A 16,382-nucleotide genomic window follows, 5' to 3' on the forward strand; every position below is an offset into this window, starting at 1 on the left:
GCACGTCCATGGGGCATGGGAGATCTTTAAATCCCATAACCCTTACAACCTCCTAGTCTAAGGACTTTCTTTATAATGTCAACTGAAACTCATTGCTAAGAACATATAAAAATAACATTTTGGTCTGGGAATAACCCTAGAGAGTTTTTTCTCAAAGCTTTTTGGTTGGTAAGGCGTTTCAAAAATATTGATTGACAGTAGAGAAAAGGATTATTTTAGCAGGGTGATTAAAACATACTAAGCTTTGGGGATTAAAAGTACAGTGTGCTCCAGCTTCAAAGAAAAATCACACTGGATGATCAAATTGTTGTAGCTTTTTGAAAAGCAATATTTTTTTTTCCTCCTCAGCTTTATATACCCCGTGATGTCTGTCTGAAACAGGATTTCTTAATCTTTTTTTCAAAACTCTTTGGCAGTTTGGTGAAGCCAGTGGACTCCTTCTCAGTCTGTTTTTAAATGTGTAAAATAAAGTACACACGATGACAAAAGAAACCAATTATATTGAAATAATTATTGTCATAATAATAGTGACAACTAACAATTATATGGACCTTTGAGATTTGTAGAGCACTTTACAAATACCTCCTGCTTATATCTTTAAAAGGTGTGATTCCATGTATAGTAAGTTCTAGTCCCTAGGTCTGGTTGGGTTCTTTTCCTTTTTAATCCTGTTGTAACAGGCAAGGTATTTGGACTATAAAAGAGTAACCATGAAAGGTACTGAAAAGGAGGGTTTTTTTTGGTTAAAACAACAACAACAACCACCTAAGGATAGGTGATTTCATTGGTGTTATTGTTTAGTCATTTTCAGTCATGTCTTACTTTTTTGTCACCCCATTTGGGATTTTCTTGGCAGAGATACTGAAGTGGTTTATTATTTCTTGAGCTCATTTTTTTACCCATGAGGAAATGGAGGTAGATAGGGTTAAGTGACTTGTCCAGGGTCACACACCTAGTAAGCCTCTGAGGTCAGATTTGAACTGAGAAAATGAGTCTTCCTGACTCCAGGCCCAACACTATCCACTGCACCACCTAGCTGCCCTTTCATCGGTATAGGGAACTCCCTCATAAGACCATTCTACCATTGCAGACCTTTTCTATAGCTAATAGTCTTAGAGGGCTTTGAAGCCAAGAAAACCTGGGTTCACATCTTCTGACATGTACTGGTTGTGTGACTATAGTAGGCAACTCCTTTAACTGTTATATATACATATACACACATATATGTACACATATACACATGCACATATATATACACACACATAACATATACAGTAAGTATATGGTAGAAGGAGGATTTGAACACAGGTCTTCTTGGCTTTAAGATTAGTTTTCTAACTATTCTATCGCAATACACTGTTTTTAAAATTCCTGTTCTACCTGGTACTGTTAATTGCTTTTCTTCTTTCCATTTCTCTTTTTCCTTTTCATCCTAGAAAGATTGTGCTGAATAGAAGTATAAACTTTTTTTTTCCCCAGTATTTCTGGAGCACAATGGAAAGGACACTGGACAGGAAGCCAATAGCCCCAGTTCTAATTTCAGTTTTGCTGTTGATTTGATGTATGGCCTTAATCAAGTCCGTTCCTTTTCTTTAGTTTCCATATTTGTAAAATGAGGAGACTGGACCTGCAGTGTTCCTACCTTGTGCTCACTTTTTGTAGGAGTTGATGACTAGGAAGCCATGACTCTGAGGGCATTATGTGTTCAGCTCTTCCATAACCGGAGCAGGTTTCTGTTCCATGAGGTGTGACTCATTAAATCTTCAAGGTTTCTCGTGAGGTTTCCTCCGTTTGAAGCCTTGTCTTAGTTCTCTCCACACCAAGAGCACCATTTCTGCCTCATTTCAGGCACTGAGGGTAAAGATACTGAACAGTACCCTATGTCCCGAATTCAGGTCAGTCACGCTCATTGTCACTTCTTGAGCTTCTCAATACAAATGGAGGGTGCTGACTCCCCAAAGAGAAACTGTGTGAATTACATCTTCCAGGCTGTTACTAAGATGTCAGACCATGGCCTCTCTGATAGGGTAGAAAAGTGATAGTATTTTCAGTCTTAGCATGAGATTATTGTTGTAGAAAATAAATTGACTTTACACTGTTAGAACTAATGTCTTTTCATGGGGATCATAGATTTAGAACTGGAAGGGGTCTTAGAGATGGAGTCCATCCCTCTCATTTTACAGATGAAGAAACTGAGGTAAAGAAGGTTGAAATGACTTACCTGGGTTCACATAGCTAATAATAACAATAGCTAACATTACAACAACCACAACAATAACAGCTAGCATTTATATAGTACCAGATACTGTGTTAAGTCATTTATCCCATTATCCTTACAACAGCCCTGGGAGGTAGATGCTATTATTTTCCCATTTTACAGATGAAAAAAATGAGGCAGACAGAGGTTAACATAGCTAGCAAGTATCTGAAGCTGAATTTGAACTCGTCTTTCTTGACTCTAGTTCTAAACATCAGTCCACTGTGCCACGCTCACCAGAATTCATTAAAATCTTAGTGTCTCTTTGGTCTCTTCCTGTACTTCCAAGAAATTTCCCACCTTGCCCCATGTCATCTATTTTGAATGCTTCTCAAAACTAAAGTGGAAATCTCTGAAATCTGCTATTTGTTGCATAGCTGCTTATTTCCTGCTCTTGCAACAACTTCCGCTAGTCAGGGTGGTGGTAGCTAAAAGTGATTTCCTGACTTCTGGGAAGGGACAACTTCCCCTTCACCGCTTAAAGAAGTTTCTCTAGATTCCGGTCTCCAAGTTGGTAATAGAGAGAGGGGGAGGCATTGCAGGAAGAGACATGCTCTACAAACCAGCTCCCTCATTTACTTTATTTTTTATTTATATTTTGTCTTTTCAATTAAAAAAGCATTTATTTTTGCTTCCCACATAACACCATAGAAAAACAACACCCAGGAATAAATATACAGAGTCAAGCAAGACAAATTCCCTCTAGCTGTGTCCCAAAATTCTTGTCTCATTCTGCATTTTAAGGCCATCATTGGAGCCATGCACTGGAAGTCATTGAACTGATTGATTGGAGCTCTTAAGTCCTTCAGAGCTTGTCTTCACAGTGTTCTGGTTGCTATTTAAATGGTTTCTCCTGGTTCTACTCATGTCTCTCTGCCTCATTTCATCCAAGGCTCCCCCAGGTTTTTCTGATGCCATCGTTTTTGTAATTCCTTTGCCAGAGTAGGACTTCATTCTCTTCTATTCCATGATTTGTTTGGCAGTTCCAATTGACTGACATCTGCTTAGTGTCAACTCCTTTCCTACTGCAAATGTAGCTGCTAGAAATATTTTTGTACTTGTGGCTCTTTTGCCTATCTCCTCTCCCCTCCCCTTCTCTCCTCTCCTCTTCTCCTCCATATATATGTACTGCAATTTGCATATATATTTATATCTACATGCATAAAATGTATATGTACACAAACATGTTTATAAGATGCATACATGCACACGCATATAATGTATATACATGCATAAAGTATAGAATGTATATATAAACATAAAAACACACATGTACATACATAAAAGGTATGCATACACACACATAGATATACACACATACTCATTACAGCTAGGTGGTACAGTGGATAGAATGCCAGGCCTGGAGTCAGAAAGATTCCTCCACAGTATAATATGAGGCTATTGCTTGTAAAATGAGATAATCCATCAAGTAAGATAATGTGTAAAGCATTTAGCATAGTGCCTAGCACATTGTTATAGGATTGAAGCATAAGGAGGCAGCTGAGGGTATAGAGAGCTAGACCTGGAGTCAGGAAGACCCAAGTTCAAATTCAACCTCAAACACTTACTGACTGTGTTACTAGCAAGTCACTTCACCTCTGTTTGCCTCATCTGTAAAATGGGGAGAGTAAAAGTGCCTACCTCTTAGGGTTATTGTTGAGGATCAAATAAAATAATAATTGTAGAGTGCACAGTGCCTGCCACATAGTAGGTTCTTAAATGCTTATTCCCTTAAACTTCTTTTCATCCCTATGGAAAGGTATTTGGGCTGCAATAGTCAGAGGAAGTGGGACTTTAGCTGGGTCCTAAAAGGAATTATACCGGTAGGGCATAGGTTTGGACCTTGGAGGTCAATCTCTTCATTTTACAGAGGTGAAGGGACTTGTCCAAGGTGATAAAAATTGTAGGTGACAGAGTGGGGATTTGAGTTCAGGGAATCTGACTCCACATTCAGCCTGTCCACACCACATTATGGGATTGGAAATATAGAGGGGAAAGAGAAGGGAATTATACTGATGTGAAAGTATTAAATGGGAGATCTTAGTCTGGAGAGAATGAGAAAACAGGCTTAGTCATATAGCAAGAAGAAAATGGGAAGTGGAGAAAAAGTATGATTAAATTGTTAACATATAACCAGGTGAATGAAGGCCTTAAATGTCAAGATTAGAGTTTAGACTTATTTCTATAAGCAGTGGGGAGCCATTGATGGTTATTGAACAGGTGAGTGATAGAGTAAAAATTATTATTTAGTAGAATGTAAGCTTCTTCAAGTCAGGGAGTATTTCACTTTTTTATTTCTATCTCCAGGGCCTAGTATAGTACTGGACAATCAGCAGACTGCCAATCAAAAAGCATTTACTAAGTGTCTAATATTATTACACAGTCCTAGGTGCTGGAATTACAAAGACATCAATGAAACAATCCCTGTTGTCAAGGAGCTTATGTAAATTCAAAATAGTAGGTGCTTAATAAAAACTTGTTAATTGGTACTTCAGGAAGGAATGGAACAGCGAGTGTGTGAAAGGAAATGTAACTTAACATGCAACTTGCCAAGCTTTGTTCAGGGAGTGATTATATTCTTGGCTGGAGTTCAAGTGTGTAAGGCACCATGGGGGATAAATTAATATTAATGATAATAATAACAGCTAGCATTGATATAGTACCACGGTTTGCAGAACAAAGCTCTTTACAGATGGTATCTCTTGATCTTCATAGCCTTATGAGATAGGTGCTGTTATTCTACCTCTATTTTACAGATTAGAAAATTGAGGCTGAGAGGGTTAAGCCTACGGTCATATGGCTGGTATCTAGGGCACAATATGATCTGTCAAGTCATTCTGACTCCAGGTCTCTCTCTCTGTCTACTGTATCACCTGTATATTAAAACAGAGGATGAGGCAAGACCCCCAAACTCAATGAGCTTGCCCTGCATAGAAAATTAAGTGTAAACTCTGTGGAACTTAATGGTACTGTGGGGTGAAAGATGAAGTGACTAAAGAAACAAAGGTTTGAGCTTCTGAGTGTACCAATTTATCAAGCAGTGCACACCAACTGCCCAACAAATTGGGACCAGCTGCCTTCCTCAGCTTAGGCCTGGACCCTGAATACAGGAGGAGATAGATTTTTGTACATTAAAAACAATTAATCAAATAAGGCCAATTATTATTAGTTGAAAGGAAACAATTAACTGAACTATATACAACATTGGGTAATCTGATTTCTAATTGGAGGCAAGATTAGGGACTTTCTGAAATGGGATGGGCAGAGTGAACAGGTACAACTCCCTGAATGTAGGAAAACAGATGTCCCACTCCTCCCAAGTGTCTGTATACAGTCAGAGGAACATGGAAACAATAACGGAGTGATCAGTGCAGAGCAAGTTTTCAGATAAGACATATGGGCTGCTTGAGATGTATAATTGTGAGAAAACTCAGCACATTCGGGTCCTTAGTTAAGGATCTCTAAGCAGCAGGTAGAGGTGATCCAGCTTCCTAGCCATGCAACAATAAGTTCAGACAATGCACCAGAGTCCTCCCACAATTCTCACAACTGAACATAGTTTTCTCACAAAACAAAAATTGGACTAGATCCATAATTGAATGTAAAGGAAACTGAGTGTGATAGTAATGGAATGTATCCCCCTGTATTGGCTTGGTTTTCAAATTGATTGTGTTAAAACCCAGAGTTTGTTAATCCCACCTGTGGGATGGACTTGTTGACATGAAAAGAGAGTCCTGAACTGGGAGGAGCTGGTGATGTAGATTTGGAGAGACACAAGAGAGAGGCAGAAGAACTTTTTGGAAGCAGCACCCTTGTGGAGGCAGAGAGAGACTGAGAGGATTGCTGAGGGCCACTTTGAATTGCCCTGGACTTTTGAGACCTGCCCCTGGAGCTGCCAAGGACTGAGGAGACATGGCTGTTTTGCTGGTACTTTGTCTGTCTGTTTTGATGTTGTTTTGCCAGATTTGTCCACTGGCGAAGGACAGTCCTGTTGAAGAAGTCCTGGAACCTGGCTGTTGGTTAAGAGCTCCTGAGACTGTCCTGCAGACAGAGAGTGAATACTGTCCACTGGTGAAGGACAGTGCTGTTGTTGCAGGGGTCTGGGAACCTTTCTGTTGGTTCAGAGCTACTGAGACTGTCCTGCAGACAGAGAGTGAATACTGTCTACTGGTGAAGGACAGTGCTGTTGTTGCAGGGGTCTGGGAACCTTTCTGTTGGTTCAGAAGCCCTGAAGAAGGATTTTCTTGTTGTATGTTTATAGAAATCCTGGGAGAGGGTTTTGCTAATGTTTTCAGGGGTTCTAGGACTGTTCTGCAGACAGAGAATGAATTAATGAAGAGACTGGCAATGTATTTTGTGGCCTTGCTAAGCTTTGTCTCCCCAGGAACAAAGATTGCTGAGAACTTGCCTAGTGTCAAGATGAAGAAAAGACCTCTATTTGGGTATTAAGTGCTCTGCTTAAACTTGATGTAACTCTGGGGTAGATTCAGTTGTGATCCAGGGGTGGGGAACTTTTGACCTTTTTGTGTTCTGTGGTTGAACAAATGAATGTACTTTACTTAGATTGGAAACTAATCTCCATTTGAGAAGAGGGGTTTTGTGATGGACTAAATGAAGGTACAGCCTAGGGGTGGAGTAGTATTTAGAACAGGGACTTTGTAATTGATTGAATGAATGTAAGGTCCTGGGGTGGGGTAGTTCTTGGAGATTATTTAATCACACTTAGTAAATGCTGTATTTTTAATGATGTAATATTTTGATCTTCTCTGTTCTTAATTTGTTACTGAATAAAATGGAGAGCACCTAATGCTGGTATTCTGAACCTTGGGAAGTTGCCTTTGCTTGGCATTACATTACACTGAGCTAGTTCCATAATTGAGTCACAAGATGGAGTCATTGTGGTCCACCCATTTCCCACCACCACTTGCTGTTCCAGTCTCCTCAGTTCCGTCAGTACCCAAACTATTAGATTTGCTTTGGCAATTATTATTGGGTAATTAACTGGGAGGTTGATGTCATGGTGTTTTGTAGGTCACTGGTGGAGTCCTGGTGGTGTCCTGTTTTGGCCCTCTATATTGTATCTATCGTTTACTGGTGGGGTTTACTGTGGCTGCATAAGCAGGAGAAGCCTGTGTTTCCTATGTACCCTAGCTTTTTTTTTTTTTTTCTGAAAATACTAGGTTTTATTCACACCCCAGTGGTAAACAATAACCTTAATAGGATGACTAAAAGTTTCATTGTAGATCACTATGTCACATTAAAATACAAAAATCCATAAACAGGCAGACAGTTAACGAACATTAGATGTGGTCTTACTGGAAATTCTTAACTAGTACTAGTGTACTAGTCTCTTCTCAAACCAAATTTCAAAATACTTTGTCTCCTAGTTAATACAAGTCACTGCATCACTCTAACAAAGTAATGAAGGCACAGCTAGTGCAAGCAGACTTAAACCCATTAAACTACTGGGCTGAAAAAATACTTTGGTTGGTTCTTCAGAAGGATTTCTTTTTTCTAAACGATTTCTTTTTTCTAAACCAATATTGGTCTCAAATAACAGTTTGGATAATTTTCAAAGCTGCAGTCTAATAGCTACATGACAAAAGACTTCACAAGAACCAAACTATGTAGCAATGGACATGCGTTAGGGAATTCACAGCATTCTACATATCCAGCAGAAATTATACTATTAAAATTCTAGGTAGAATGAATCTATATAGTTTGAACTGGTTCTTAAATGTTCATTTTTTCTTTTTTTCCTTTTTTAACAAAAATTGTTTACTTGATTCTACCAAGAAAATACAAAACATAAGGCTGTAAGTAACTACTAGTTGTGTTTAAGCTGGGACAGTGCAGTAATCCTCAAGGCCACAGCACACACTGCTCACTGCTGCTTGCACTCAGCTGGGTTTGGATCTTTCTTCGGATCATATTCTGGATCATTTTCCTCATCAGCTTCTTCTTCCCCTTCCTCATCATCAGCCTCTTCACCTTCTTCATCATAATCATCATCATCATCTTCAATAGCTTCTCCTGTGAAGTATAATACTGATCTTGGGAGTATACACTCACGTGAAAAAAGTGATCAATTTCGAAGTCTGCTGCAAGGATAGCTTCCACGTCATCATCCAGGTCTCCACTCTCAGGAACTTCGGAGGAGAAAAGAAATTGAAGAAAGAATCATTGGAAACTGTTTTTGTCACAGTTCAAACTGTCCCACATCCCTTGTGTATCTGTTTCTTCTTAATAGTTTTCCAAGTGACATTTTCCCCTTTTTTCCAATCTACTTGTGCAACTCCTAATAAGGGATCAGAATCATCTGGCTCTGACCGCATATGATATGTCTTTGTCAATACCTCATTTGTGAAATATTCATTGGGTTCGAAGTGAAATTCTAATGTAAAACTCATAGGTTGGCCAGCATCTGAGAAATTCACTTTAATATCTTTCAAGTGCTTCAGAATAGGTTCATCATGTTCCTGAACCATATCACTTGAGCAAGTCAATATTTTTAAAAAGAGTCAGCCAAAATTCAGGAATTCCTTTAGGGTCTTCTTTTTCTTTATCTTTTTTCTCCTCTTCAAGCTTAGCCTTCTCTTTCATTTCTGAAATCTCTTCATCATCATCTGGTTTCCATTCACATTCTTCCTATGTGGGTTCATAAATTGCATTGATGATTTCACTTCTCTTATCAAAAAGTGGCTGGTAAAGAACAGCATACTTTCAAGAGCATGAACCTCATCATAGAACTTGGCTTCTCTTTGTGCACATTTCAACTGAAGATTTTTGAGGGCATTCACACGTCGCTTAACTACTTTTGGCAAGCTTTCAGTGTATCCAGTTGATGTTCCCACTAAACCATTCAATCTTTCTTGAAGAGCTGCAAGAATCTGAGGATTCTGCGTCATCTGAACAGTCAACTGACGAGCTTTGCTGTTTTCATCTTCACCAGTTTCTTCTTCCTCCACTTCTTCAACATCTTTCATATCTTGTTGGTCAAGTTCAGCTTCTTTGTTGTCAATGTCCACTATGTTGTAAGACTTCTGAATATTTGAGATCCGCGGCTCCTGCAGGGACCAAGCGGCCCAAGCTGCGCAGGCTGTGACTCAGGGCAGTGGCAGGAGGAGATGAAGGAGGCAGCGCCCTAAGCAGATGGTGCTAAAAAAGGTGTACCCTAGCTTTTGATCCTACATTGAAACAGGAAAGGGATGCAGAATTGTGTTTCGCTAATTGCCTCACCTTTAAAACTTCCTTCATGTTATCAGTTTAAAAAATGTTGGTGGGATATATTTTCATAATACTGGTCCCAGTGATGAGGATAAAAACTCAGTGATGACCAGGTGCTTCAGCCATAGCCAAGGCCCAGCTTTCTAGATAACTGGAAGCAGGGATAGTTTGGACAAATTATTCACAAAGAACTGCAATACTTAGTCATTACTTTCAGCCTCTTTTCCAGCCAACCTAAAAAAACTACTCACAAGTCACTTTTGTTGTCTAATGTGAATTTTGCTATGCTGGAGAACAGATAGGTCAGCCGCATACAAATTAGAATATTCAAGGCTAGAATATGCCATAGGGAATATTCTAGCAGAGGTGAAACCTTAACATACTTGTGATCTTCATAGAATCTCTAGCAGACTACAGATCTAACAAGATTCTCAAAAATTAGATTATACTGGACCTGTTCCTTCATATGGCAGATAGATTAGTGTAATGACTAGACCACTGGACTTGGGGTCAGGTAGACGCAAGTTCAAATTCTACTTTCAACACTTAATAATTGTGTAATTAGGGCAAGTCACTTAATCTCTTAGAGCCTCAGTTTCCTTTTCTGTAAAATGGGGATAATTGCAAGATTTACAGGTTTGTCATGGGCATCAGATAAGAATAATATGTATAGCACTTTACAAACATTAAAGTTTTGTCTAATTGTTAGCAATTATTATTAACTTCAGGATTTTTTAAGCTGCAGCCAGATTAGGGCAACAGAAAGGGGGGGGCATATTTGTTTTTATTTATTTAAAAAATGTTTTACTGGTGCCTTTTATCTTCACTTAGTCATTTCTAGATATACTCTTACCTCCCTATACTCTGCAAAATGAGTCTTCCTTCATAAGAAAGAAAAAAAGTTGAGTAAAACCAATTGATACAGAGTCTGATAGTGTATGCAAAATTCCATTCCCATTACCCTGCACTTATCACTACTAAAAGAAGAGAGAATGCTCACTCTTTTTTTCCTCCCTCCCTCTGCCCATTATCATTACTCAGCATTTTCCTTCATTTTAATGTTTTTTATTTATACTGTTATCATTATATATTCTCTTGGCTCTTCTTTCTTCACTCTACATCAGTTCATATAAAACATAAAATGATAACATTTTGGGCTAGTATTAGCTTAGATTTTAAATATTTTCCCCCAAGGGACCACAGGATGATAATCTTTTTTTTCATTGAAAAAATATGTATCACTCTTCTCTTATATTCCAAAAAATTCTACTTCATTTTTTTTTTCAAGCAATTGGGGTTAAGTAACTTGCTCAAGGCTACACGGCCAGGTGTTTCTGGGTGGGTGCTAAGTGTCTGAGCCCAGGATTTGATCTCCAGGTCATCCTAACACTGGAGCCGGTGCTCTTACTCACTGTGCTACCTGGCCGCCCCTCTACTTCATTTTTCTTCAGTGTACTAAGCACCCACTATGTGCTGAGCAGTGTCCTAGGCATTATGACCTAGACAGTATGTCCTAGACATACAAAGACAAAGACTCAAATAATCCCTACTCTTAAAAAGCTTGTGTTCGGTATAGAAAGTCACTTAATTTTCCCATATTCTGTTCAGCCTTATTGTTTTCCTTACTTTTCTCCAAAAAATCCATGACTTCATGAGCATGGGCAGGTGCTTCTTCTGCTGAACCACATTAGAGGCCTTCTGTGCATTGTAAACAGCTTTCATGAGTTACTGTAGCCCCAAAAAAATCCATTATTGGGTTTTCTGTCAATGAGTCTTTCTGCATTTGGGGAGATAGTTCCTCCAGTAACAGGCATATGAGTCTTTTCCTGAGTCATTACTGAAGCCTTTTTAGCTTTGTTGGTCCAGTCATGGCTTCCTTTCTGTTGGCATTGACTGAAACTACCAGGTCACCTTCTTGAAATAATGTCACATATGGACCATTTGTGCTTGAACTGTGGCAGAGCCTTGTGAGTTCATATTGGTCTGATCAGCCAGTCAGACACACTGTACTTTGACTCCAATGTAGTGATGTAATTTTGGTCCTTTCAAACAAAAAGGTCAACTACTATTTTCTGATAGCATTATTTGAAAGCCCAAACTATTATTTAGTAAGAAAGATATATCAATGATTCTCCATCCAGTACCCTTTGTGCTACACATCTATATATTGGGCTGAATCTCAATGTTAGGCCATCACAAACTTATCCATTTAGTGAGAATATAATCAACCTTAGTATAAGCACTAAGCATAGTTGCAGAACAAAATATTCCTAGAGTGGAGGGAAGGGTAGCCATACTATGATGATACTTCTCCCCCCTTCTTCACTGTCCCAGGAGGGACACACTGTAGGGAATATGCAGATGCATAAGAAAAAACATCATCTTCCACAGTTATGTCTAAATCCTTCCCTGCTTGCCAAAGACTTACCTTGGTCAGCTCCTCTGTAACTGCCAGTCAGGATGAATCCCAAAGATGGTAGGGTAACAACCAATCTTAGATTTGCCATCCTCCCTTCTCTGTAAATACCAGAGTTACATACCACCTCTGTAGGTTGGGAATGTCATGAAGCAATTTCATCTGATCCTATTGCCTCCATGGCTCTGTGTTCCCATACTTACTCTGCTAATATTGATATTGATTTTTTATGTCATCATACAAAAATTCTGACTATGTTCAAGGTTTGGCTCATGGCCAGATATTCTAACAGCAGTTACTTATTACAACAGCAGTGTCACATAAGAGAAAAAGTACTTCTCAACTGGAGGGCTGGACATCCTGGAGATTGGGCTTGAAGTCCAGTCCTGCCTTGACCTGGATGGAGCAAGTCATCTTGCTAGGAAATTTCAGGTTTTAGAGGAGATACTTTCTAAGGTTTTTTGCTATCCTTGATCTAGTGGAATGTAGTTTCTTTGCCACTAACTTTCTTCGTGACCTTAAATTTAAGGCCCTTATCTCTGTTGGGTCTTTGTTTTTTCTTTTTAAAACTGGAAGTCAGGTTAGCTTCTTTAGCTGGTGACTAACATTTGTGGTCAGCTTGTTATCTATCATCATCTCTTTATCTGTTTCTGCCATAGAACCCATCCTTTGTCCTTGTATCTATGTAGGTTTATTTATTTCAGAGATTCATAGATTTAGGGCAGGAAGGGAACTTTTAGTCTAAACTCACCGCCTCCCTTTTTTTTTTTAACAAATAAGGAAACTGAAGCTTAGTGAAGTTTAATAACTTGTCCAAGGTCACCCAAGTAGTAAGAGGCAAAGCTGGTATTCAGAACCAGGTCTTCTGTCTCTAAAACAGTTGTTTTGTCCATTTTAGCATAGTGTCTCACTCCCTAAGTATACTACCCTGGCAGTATTAATAATAATAATGTGATAGCTATCATTTATTTAACACTTATTTTATGCCAGGTACTAAGCTAAGCACTTTATGATTGTTTTCTCCTTTGAGTCTCATAACAATCCTGGGAAGTAGGTGCTATTATTATTTCATTTTACAGTTGAGGAAACTGAGTCAAATGGGTTCAGTGACTTGCCCAGGGTCACATAACCAGTAAGTGTTTGAGGCTGTACTTGAACTCAGGTCTAACTGCCTCTAATTGTATTATTGAGCTTCATGTTTCCAGACCTTTTGATTAAAAGTTACTACATCTGACTATCAGGTTCATTTTAAATTCCAGTCCAGTCCTCAAAAGTCACAGCCTTTTCCACTTGTTCATATTTCTTGTTTTTAACCTCTCATATCTTACTTTCAACATCTAGACTTAATAGGGAAAATTTGAAGACAGTGTTTCAAGGTAATACTCATCTTTTGAAATATTTTCCTAGATGCTAAATTTGACTAGGAAAAAAAAAAAACTTTAGAGATCTGTGAGAACTTGTGGGAATGACGCCATTCAGGATTCATTCCTTTATAATGAGGAGATAATTTTGACTGACAGGTGGTATATAGGAGCTTATCCTTTGCCATAGAGTCAAACCATATGCAGCCATTAAGATGCAAGCTTCTATACTGCCATAATTCAGAAATTAGTAGTCAATCTGTTAAAATGTTATTAAGGATATTGAATTTCTTGCCTTTCCAATGGGTAGAGATGGGGTTGGAGGGTGGAAGAGAATTTAGGACTGAATCTTTTTTTAAAAAGATGTTATTAAAAGAACCCTAATTTTGATGCTTCTTTATAATGCAATAGTATATTATGTTCATATATTCTGGGCAAGCTTAATGAGTCAGAGACTCACCCTTTTAGTTAGAAGCAGAGTGAGGGTTAGGAGAAGAGGGGAGAGAAAAGAAGAAATATTTATTAAGTACCTACTGTGTTCTAGGCACTGTGCAAACCACTTTAGAAATATCTCATTCAATGAATTAGAGTAGACTTTGACTTGGTGTGGGTACATGATTTATATATGGAAGAAAGGAAGGAAATTTTCTGTGTACCCATGATATGCAAGGTACTATGCTAGGCTCTAGAGATACAGACAAATAATGAAACCAGATCCTTTCCTTCAAGCAGTTTTTATTCTGATGGGAGGGTATGGAATGTATACATATAAGAAATTTCATTGATCAAAGTTATTAAAATAATTTCAAGTGGGAGAGAGCAAAAGGCAACCATGAGTTAGTAGAGAGGACACTGGCTTTGGAATCATGGGGCCTGGGCTTGAACTCAACCCTGCCTTGACCTGCAGCAAGTTATTTCACTGGGAAATTTCAGGATTTAGAGGAGATGATTGCTAAGGTGTCTTGCCATCCTTGACCTAGTAGAATGTAGCTCTTTTTCCTTTTTTAAAAAATTTTTTTCCTATTAGTTTACAACATTCAGTTCCACAAGTTTTTGAGTTCCAAATTTTTTCCCCCTTCCCCCGCCCCCCATGGCAGCATGCAATCCAGTATAGGTTTGTATGTAGCTTTTTTTCAAAGCTTGTTTGGCTTCCCTGTTTTGGAGTAAGTTGAAGTGATAAGGTTGAATTATACTTGTCCTCTTCCTTCAAGATTTAATTTTACTGATTTAAGGAACCTAAGGGATATTACAAAAGAGGCAGCTTAGTGAACTGACCTTGGAGTTGGAGAACCCTGGGTCCCACAGGTCCCATTGACATGTTCTAGCTATGTGACCTTTGACCAGTCTCTTAACTTCTCATTCACCTTGGGAATGTTCATAGACTTCAAGAGGTCCAGCCTGCATTGGTAGAGGGAGTTTCCCCACTGGGAGTTCCCTATAATAATAAAATCCTCAGTCTGGTATTAAAAGAAAAACAAACAAAAAACCTGGAAATTGCAGTGGCTGTGATTTTCTCTGTTATTTGATCAAATGGATATTTTCATAGTAGGATGTTGTCATGTTCTTTTGTTTGCATATTTACTACTCTCTGATAAAACTTCCTTGAGGGACAGAGCAGCTGGACAAAACTCCAGGATAAAGAGAAACTTCTCCAAAAAGCATTGTGAAGCATGGTCTTCTAGCTTAACTATCTGCAGGGCTGCTTTTTGAGACCACAGTGGTTACAGTGACAGCCAGTGTGGCAGAGGAGAAAGACTATAGGACATGGAGTCACAAACTCTGCATCCTGATCCTGCCATTTCATACCTTTTTGTCATTAGTCCGATCCCTGATTTCACTTTTCTTTCTTTCTTCTTATTCATTCATTCATTTAGCTATCCATTCATTCATATTCATTTATTTAGCTATCAATTAATTTATTTATTTGTTCTTTTAGCTATTCATTTAGTTACCTGTTAATTCATTTATTCATTAATTTAGCTATCCATTCATTCATTTATTTAGCTATCAATTAATTTATTTGTTCATTTAGCTATTCATTTAGTTACCTATTTGTTACCTGTTAATTCATCTATTCATTTAGCTATCCATTCATTCATTTATTCATTTATTTAGCTATCAATTAATTTATTTGTTCATTTAGCTATCCATTTAGTTACCTATTAATTCATTTTTTCATTCATTTAGCTATCCATTTGTTTGTTCATTCATTTAGCTATTTAGCCATTCGTTTATTCACTCATTCATTTAGCTGTCTGTCCATTCATTTAGTTATTCACTTATTCATTTAGCTATAATATTTATTTGTTTATTCATTCAGCAATCTATCTTATTTATTTATTTGTTTTTAGGGCCTTAGTTTCCCCATGTGTCTAAAGGGGACAGTAATACTTGCCATCTATATCTAAATTATACATTAGGCTTGTGTTGTCATTTACTATCTAATGAACATGGAAAATGTATTCCCTTATTCACTCTATTTTAATATATGTACTGTTGAAGAGAGCCCCATTGATTTATTCCATAGTCACCTGCTAAGTGCCTACTATGTTTCAGGCACTGGAGTTAACTTGTGTGGATACAGAGAAAAAAAAATGAAGCAGCTGTTTCCCCATAGAGAAAAAAACCAAGCAGAGTGGCCTTTCCTATTTCTTTTTTTTTTTTCTTTTTCTTTTGTTCTTATTTGAGGTCACTAGGTGGTGGAGTATTAGAGACAAATTCAGCCTCAAGCCTGAATTCAAATTTGGCCTCAGACTCTTACTAGTTGGGTAACCCTTGGGCAAGTCACTTAACTTTTATTAGCCTTGGTTTCCCCATCTGCAAAATAGGAATAATCATAATACCTACTCCTAGGGTTGTTCTGAACATCAAGTGATAGTATTTGTAAGGTTATTTGCAAACCTTAAAGCATTATAAATGCCTGTTATTATTATTGTAAAAAATAAAATTTTTCTGTACCCTAGCTACTCTGGCTTCCCCCTTCTAAGCATCCATGTTGTCATTGCTAATACCATTTTCTCATAATTTAATGACCATCTCATTGAAGGTTTGTTAGAAAGCTTTCTTGTAGTCTACATTTTCTAATTTCTTTTAAAATAATGGAGGACCACAGAGATCATTG

The 16,382-nt window shown here is 38.1% G+C and overlaps 1 protein-coding gene and 1 pseudogene across 1 annotated transcript in view; one reads left to right on the forward strand and one right to left on the reverse strand.

The window, feature by feature from the left end:
• Positions 1 to 16,382, forward strand: part of KLHL2 (kelch like family member 2) — a 178,529-nt gene that overhangs the window by 26,594 nt on the left and 135,553 nt on the right. The window lies entirely within an intron of this gene.
• Positions 7,410 to 9,389, reverse strand: LOC138168872 (nucleosome assembly protein 1-like 1 pseudogene; annotated as a pseudogene).

This window comes from Petaurus breviceps, unplaced genomic scaffold (genome assembly GCF_028583685.1).
Source record: "Petaurus breviceps papuanus isolate PSGF00001 unplaced genomic scaffold, PetGlider_PUasm1.0 126, whole genome shotgun sequence".
In the NCBI taxonomy this organism is placed as follows: domain Eukaryota; kingdom Metazoa; phylum Chordata; class Mammalia; order Diprotodontia; family Petauridae; genus Petaurus; species Petaurus breviceps.